This window comes from Eumetopias jubatus, unplaced genomic scaffold (assembly GCF_037043125.1).
Source record: "Eumetopias jubatus isolate StellerSeaLion01/CBP00866 unplaced genomic scaffold, mEumJub1_p1.0 scaffold_6, whole genome shotgun sequence".
Lineage (NCBI taxonomy): Eukaryota > Metazoa > Chordata > Mammalia > Carnivora > Otariidae > Eumetopias > Eumetopias jubatus.
The window spans coordinates 90,975,450-90,983,609 of NW_028274812.1; the positions used below are offsets into that span (position 1 = coordinate 90,975,450).

The window sequence follows — 8,160 nt, forward strand, 5'->3', positions numbered from 1 at the left end:
ATTCACCTCAACAGATAATAATTAAGCACAAGCTATTTGTCTCATCACTTGAGCTAAGTGCTGGAAATATAGGAAACTTCAAGGCACCACAATAGCCTATTCTATAAGAAATTCACAAACAAGTTATCTCATAAATTAGATCATGTCCTTCCCCTGCTTGAAGTCCATTATGGAGTGTCCAAGAGTTAAATTAAACTCCTTGGCTTAGCATCCACATCCTTTATGACCTACCCTGAGAGTGCCTTTTCAATCTCAACTCCTGCCAGCCTTCCTTACTAGATGTATGGAATTTCTCCCTCTACCCACATGTACTTTTTCTGACTGTATACCTTTACCTTTCACATCTATACCTTTGCAAAAGTTACAATTTCTACTCGAGTCTAAGATCTTCTCCAGTTCTTCTACCTACAAATTTTATTTATGATTAAGCACCATGTCAAATGTCACCTCTTCCCATGTAGACCTTCCTGAGTCTCCCAAGAAAAGGTCTACCATCCCTCCTCCAATGTCCTCATGCTCTTCACAGCATCGCCTTCCTGTCAATCTCCCCAACTTGACCATGAACTTTCTGAGAGCTTTACTGAGTATCTAGTGTCCAGCACAGACTCTGGCCCCCATCGTAGTCCATCAATATTGCTTTGACAAATAAGTGAACAAAAAAATGTACAGCGATTTTTGAAGTAAAGTCTGTTTTCTTCATGCTAAGTTCTGCAAAAAAATTGTCATTTGGGACTTTATATTGAGGCCATTCAGCACCCAAAAGTGTCATTGATGAGTTTTCCTAAAATGTAAGAATAATTTTCAAATACCTTGATCTTAGAAAATTCCTCTAAAATGTGAGAGAATAATTACAAAATCAAGAATGATAATCATGCTGAGGACGGAGATAATTAATTTCAAGCATGTGGCTTTTCAGATATATAATCAGATATAAGGCTAGAATTTAGCACATACGCAGGAGGGGATAGATATCAAGGATCTTGACTTTCTCTCTCACATATGACTAGAGTTTTGATGATTCAAAGCCAAAGTCATTCTTTAAGCCAAGAGGCAATATGTTTTTAATGCCTCTTGTTGCTTTTTTAAGGTGAATGTTTGGTGGCCAAACAGTTTAGACAATGCATTTTAAGAGCTAGAAACCTTAATCCGTGTCCTGTACCCCAAATACTTGCCTGGGGGAGTTACCTATAAATCCACTGAACCTTTTCTGAAAAATCTGTATTAACATTAACTGGAATATTTAGATTCCCCAGGAAGAATTTTATAAACACCTAAAAACAAGATTTTTATCAAGAAGCATCACCAGATTCACCCACGAATGAATAATCCTTGATGAAGACCCCCTAGAGTTTTATAGCACAAAAATTTGAAAGGATGATTTGACCTGGATTTTTTTTTTCAAATCAAGCCAGTTTTCTCAGCCTTAGAAAACGCATCCCAAGGACTACCTGTCTTTGAACTGCCTAGTATGCATGCCAGAATAATTTAACTGCCAAATATTTCCACAGGTACCTAAAGAAATTGGCTCACTTTATAAAATTATTTTGTATTGACTACTGAGTTAAGTAAAATATCCAACAAAGGAAAAATTCAACTTTTGACAGAACATATATGTTTTATCTTGACAGTGTGAAATATCTAAATTTTTAAGCTTAGGATAATAAAATATCAGCCACCTGAAGAAGATATTTATGTTCTGACCTATTATGGCAAGAAGAGGCAAGTTAAGTTCACCTAAACACAGTGTGGATCATCAAGAACTTACGATGCAGCTTAAGGGGCTAAAATAGCTCAGATTTATGCCATAAGAAATTATGCTTTGGTCTGCTCTAAGAATATTCCTACCTATCTTTATGCTTGCAATAATTTTAATTCCTATGGTGTAGAAATATCACAGATCTATTTAAAGCTTATTAAATTTTAATTATAGTAGATTTTTTCATTGTTTCAAAGACCGTTGATAGATCAATTAATGTTACTGTTTTCCTACTCGAGTTCTGCACAGGATGAAAGAAAACTGCCAACAGGGAAAATTTTGCCTGAAATCGATTTCCTCCTAATGTAAGACTTAAATCTGCATTTTCTTCTTAGAAAAGTAGATATATAAATAGCAAAGGAGGATTTTGAAAGAATGAATTGTTAACACGGAAGGAATTAAAAGTCAATCTCTTGAAAAGATGAGGCTATGTCTGGTTCTGCCACTTTGAAACCTTCAGTCCCACCACTCATGCTTGTACCCCACCCCTGTTGCACAGGGCCATTAACACAAATATAAAGTAAGCATAGATATAGTAAGGTTAGCTAATGTCTACATAGTACTGTTGGAAACACTTAACACATATTAACTCACTTGATACTTGCGGCGACTCTGTAAGTATTATATATTATCACCACTTTGCAGATGAGGAAACTGAGGCACAAGGCATACACAATTTGCCCAAGTCCCAGAGCTAGTGTGTGCAAGAGTCATTTTGGCATTTTGACATTCTGACATCAGGGTTTTCATGGTCTCATGTGGGAGAGGTGTAAAAAGGCAGGTGAAGTCCCTGTTGAACTTTTGCCTTCTTATCCTTTTTGTCACTTCACACATGCATCTTGGAGACCTGGGTCTTTACATATATCCTCACAATCTTCTTAGCATTGACCAGTGATGTTTATTGGAATTAATTCCTTAAAACTTATCAAACCTGTGCAAGATCATGAAGGACATCTTGGAGAAAAAAGTAGAAAAGCTGGTCGTGTCAAACCGATTGGTGACCTCTCCGTGCTGCATTGTCACAAGCACATACGGCTGGACGGCAAATATGGAGAGGATCATGAAGGCCCAGGCCTTGAGAGACAACTCCACCATGGGCTACATGGCCGCGAAGAAGCACCTGGAGATAACCCCGACCACTCCATCATTGAGACCTTACGGCAGAAGGCAGAGGCCGACAAGAACAAGTCTGTGAAGGATCTGGTCATCCTGCTTTACGAAACTGCTCTCCTGTCCTCCGGCTTCAGCCTGGAAGATCCCCAGACACATGCTAACCGGATCCACAGGATGATCAAGCTCGGGCTCGGTATTGACGAAGACGACCCCACGGCTGATGACAGCAGTGCCGCGGTGAGCGAAGAGATGCCGCCCCTTGAGGGCGACGATGACACGTCCCGCATGGAGGAAGTCGATTAAGCGCCACTGAGCATTACTTGTACATGTATTCGATATTTTATCTTCATTCCCTCTGATAATATATTTTCAAGGATGTTTTTCTTTATTTTTGTTAACATTTTAAGAATCTGTATGGCATGACAGTAACTACTTAAGGGGAAGATGAGATTTCTTTCTTTTTGGAGTGTGCTACTGTGATGTGTAGGACCTAAAGCCCAGCTAGTTTTTCTTCCCCGGTTCCATGCTGGCTTCTTGTAACTGGACAAGGTAACATTTGTTGTGAGGTGTATGTAACCTAACGTGAACCGTGTGCTCTAAAGTGTTTAGCTACCAAGCGGATTCCTTAGTAAGACCAAATTTTTTTTGTCACTGAAGTGTTCTGAGCTATACCTTGATGTTTAAAAGAGAACTGTTGGTTAAAACGACTCTCGCCGTCTAGGATTTACTTTTTAAATCTTCTATCCCCTGTAGTTATCAACTGCATGTACCAGGCTTCTAGAAACTAGTAGTTAAACTGAACCAACTGGATGGGAGTAACTATGTATAGGGCTTGTTTTCCAAAGAAGAGCGTTGTTTAGAGTAGCGAAATTCTAAGCCTATTTAGGCATGTTGTAAAGCTGTTCAAAAAGTAACTCAGCAAGTTCTATGAGTGGAAAAGTAGTGCTCAAGTCACGTTCTGCTTTAAAAAGTTGTAACAAATACAAAAATTAAAAAAAAAAAACTTATCAAAACTTCTTCCTCTCCAAAGTTTGGATATCTAAGAGCAGCGCCCAGAAATCAAGGCTGGATCAGGTCTGCTCCTTTCCCAAAATGGCATATTCAATGAACAGGAATCCACCTTTCTCTGATGCATATTTTCATCTTTTTTTTAAGTTTTATTTATTTATTTGAGAGAGAATGAGAGGTAAAGAGCACGAGAGGGAGGAGGGTCAGAGGGAGAAGCAGACTCCCTGCTGAGCAGGGAGCCCGATGCGGGGCTCGATCCCAGGACTCCAGGATCATGACCTGAGCCGAAGGCAGTTGCTTAACCAACCGAGCCACCCAGGCGCCCCTATTTTCATCTTTTTTGATGAGGAAGTTCTTGGAACCTTTTTCCTCCACTAAATCATAATCACATATCATATAGAATAGGGGACTGCATTGCAGAAAGAAACCATGGACTTTTTTTTTTTTTTGGTGTTTAGGTATGATCCACACAAATAATCTATTGCTGTTCTTGATTATTTTCAGTTGCCATAACTTGTTTCACTATTTAACAGCCCAAGATACCACAGGGTAAATGGGGTAGACATTTATTCCCCTGGTTCATTAATGTTGAGTATTGTTTAGAAACAAACGTGTCACTATGCTACTCATTATTTTCTTAGAATAGGATATTCTGTCATCATTTCACTCCTTATTTATAATATAAGTTCTTAATGATCCACTACTGTTTTTAATTCTATCAATCATAGGATATTAATGGCTGGATTTTTCTAAATTTCCAACAATTAAATGAATAATTAAAAAGTTAAAATCTAGAATTTAATCTAGAATTTAAGGGAGGGTAGGTTAGGTTTTGTTTTTAAGATTGTCCCAAAGTAATGAGAAATAGTTCTTGAGCAACTCAAATGAAAAGAAATTCTGCCAATGTCAATCTATTATTTTAGCAAGCTTAATAAGCAAATTGGAGCTCTGCACAGTTAACGTAATCAATGTTATGCAATCAATCATGAAAACAGCCAAAAACACTGACAAAAATCTTGCCATGGCCAATTTAGTCCCATCATCTTGACACAATCACATTGGTTTTCTAATGCAGTTTTCTTTCTGATGGATGCTCTCAGAATGTAAAATAATCCATTTAAAGTTCTGCAATAAAAATTCACCTCACTCTGGCTTTGACTTAAAAATATTTATGCCTCGTTCACTAGCTCATTCCTAGGAAAACTCATTTCCTGAAACATAGCAAACTGGGGCTAATCAATATAATAAACTTAACATCACAGCCCCTTATTATATACATGGTGAAGATATTCAAACAATTGTTATTTAATTGACACAGTTCAGTTTTGCCATATCTATGTAATTCCTTTTCTGAGAAATGCACATTATGTGAATGTGTGATTAAACTTTTTTAAAATCAGACATTGATTAACAAGGAAAGATAAAATCATTTTCATACAAATTCTAAGCCTGTCTTTAAATTTAACAAATGCATGAATACTAGCTTAAATGCAGCTTCATATTTATATTATGGATATTTTGTTGAACCTAGGGTAAATGTAAATTTGTTGTTGCTGGGACTTATCAAAGAGCAAATAAGTAATTACAATGAAGCAGGAAAATGCTGGTGCCTCAAAATTAATAAAATTTTGCAAATGTTCTATTAGATGGAAGAGATCTAGAGTGTTTAGTTTAATTATTTTACATGAATGTAAGCTATTTGGGATATTTAATTCAAAATTATTCAACTACTAGAATTATGTAATACAGTGGGCACCTGGGTGGCTCAGTTCGTTAAGTGACTGCCTTCAGCTCAGGTCATGATCCTGGAGTCCGGGGATCGAGTCCCGCATCGGGCTCCCTGCTCAGCAGGGAGTCTGCTTCTCCCTCTGACCCTCTTCCTTCTCGTGCTTTCTATCTCGCATTCTCTCTCTCTCAAATAAATAAATAAAATCTTTAAAAAAAGAATTATGTAATACAGGTATCAAATATACTACTTAAAATTACAAATAAGTTCAACACTGAAAAAATGTAATTTTTGGATTGATTTTTATTACTTGAAACTTTAATGGTTGCCATTTACAATTTTTGAAAGAAATCTCCAACGTAGGGTCTGCTTCCCTGGGTCACCTGGCTGGCTCAGTCCGTTGAGCATCTGGCTCTTAGTGTCAGCTCAGGTCATGATACCTGAGTTCCTGAGATGGAGCCCAATATTGGGCTCAAGCTCAGCGGGGAGTCTGCTTCTCTCCTCCTTCTGTTCCCCCTCCCCACTGCCCACATCCTCACACTCTCTCTCTAAAATAAAAATAAATAAATCTTTAAAAGAAAATAAAGAATCTGCTTCCCAGGCAACCCAACCAGTGAGAGGTAGGTATTAAGACCACTTTAAAAAAATCATAAAATTAAGGTACTTTTCCAATTCTGTACTACATAATATGTTTTTATACATAGCAATCTGGGGCTTAAAATATTAATAATATTAATCATAGGAATATGTGAAATAATATAAGAACAGTCCAAATAATAAGATTAACATGCTCAGAATAGTAATATGTTAAAAACACTAGATAATTACTGTAAACCCTCTTCCTAAGGAAACTCAAGTCTGCTGCATGAACTGATTGCTGAATTTAAAGCCAACAAAGCCATTTTCTTGTTGTTGACCCACAAGAATTGAGAAAAAATAGTCTAATTGGTGAGATGATGATAGATATTTAAACTGAAAAGTATGCTGGGTTGAAACTGGAGTTGACCTCCATTAAGTAGAGAAGGTGGATAAAAACCAAAGAGCAGAGGATTGCAGGAGGAGATACTAAGTCCATAGTCCAGGGTCTTTTCCTGCCAGGGTCTCAAGGGCCACCCTTATTTCCTCCACCTTATGCCTCACTACTCAGCTTTTCCTGGGTTTTAGTAGATCTTTACTAAGTTCTATTTTACTTGAGCTGGTATGAGTAGGTTTCTCTTTTTGATGACAAACGATGATCTGAAAAAGATAAATTACAAAATGAAATTTACTGATAATGCTGTGAGGCCAAATATGAATGATAATTTAAATTATTATGCCAAAATATATGTGGAATTGAGTTTTTATCTTAAAGTGATAGACAACTTAATTCCAAATTGTGTAAATTGTACAATTATCAAAGGATTTGATAACTTTCAACATTCGGTCCTCACCTATGTTCTCCAGAGATTCAGCTTTGAATATAATTTTACATTATGGCTAATGTATCTTCTCACGCAAAACTTCAAAGGAAACTATTGGATGTGGTTATTTATATTTATCTTCATCCACTGTAAACTTGAAAAAATTATAAACAGATTTTTGTGTCAATTTATTTTAATTATAATTACATAAAATTTAAGGAAACTCATACACAGTATTTTATATAGGATGTTCTGGGGAAAAAAGAAAAATATGATTGAATGTAACTAACAAACTTATTTATTTTCATCTTATTCAATTTATTTTCATCATAGCAAATTATTTCACTCCATGTGAACTTCTCTATCACCTCATTTTTAAGCTTGCTTTATCTAAAAGCAGCATATTACCTGTTTACTTACTAACATTAAACCACAACAAATGTTACCCTGCACATCTTTGCTGCAGTTGAGCAAAATGACTGTATTTACTGGTATTATCTTAAGTCCACAAAGACCTTATCAAAGAGCCCTCCATTATGAGTTAAGCAGATATTCAAACTGTAAGAAATAGCAGATTTTCTAATATATTCAGTAGCTTGGATTTGTTCTTCTTCTTAACATATCACTAGTTATAGTTACATAGCAAAAGTAGAGCTCTAAAGATGGGAGACTTGCACATTTTGATTAGAGAGGAGAGCCTAGAGACCTATAAAACTGTCTGAGGCCAAAGGGATTTTGCAAGTGGTACCAGGAGCTCATGCAAAAATCATACATTTAAGTATAAAGAGAACCACAAAGAAGACAAACGAGCTGAAGAATGTGAGCAGATTATTCTGGCTTGACTCCTAAAAACGAAGCCAGGAGACTAAAGTTGTGCAAAAGCCTCACTCCTGGACTGATGCATTGCACTCAATTGCACAGGCATGGCTTGGCAACCATGAATCCAAGTGCATGTTAAAAACAAAAACAAAATCAGGTTCAGACAGTTGTTGGCTCAAACACAGCATGTTTTACAAGCATGAAAAGTTGATCGGTGGTTTTCTAGTTAGCCATGGAAATTTTCCACTCCGTTGAATTAGTATATGCAAAAGCCAAAAAGTATATAAAAATGCACAACCTCAGAGTGGCAGTGAGTCTCTGCTTGGAAAGCAGATTTG

At 36.7% G+C, this 8,160-nt stretch overlaps 1 pseudogene; it reads left to right on the forward strand.

Moving 5' to 3' along the window:
• Positions 1-2,691: 2,691 nt before the first annotated feature.
• Positions 2,692-3,790, forward strand: LOC148164105 (heat shock protein HSP 90-alpha pseudogene; annotated as a pseudogene).
• Positions 3,791-8,160: the final 4,370 nt, after the last annotated feature.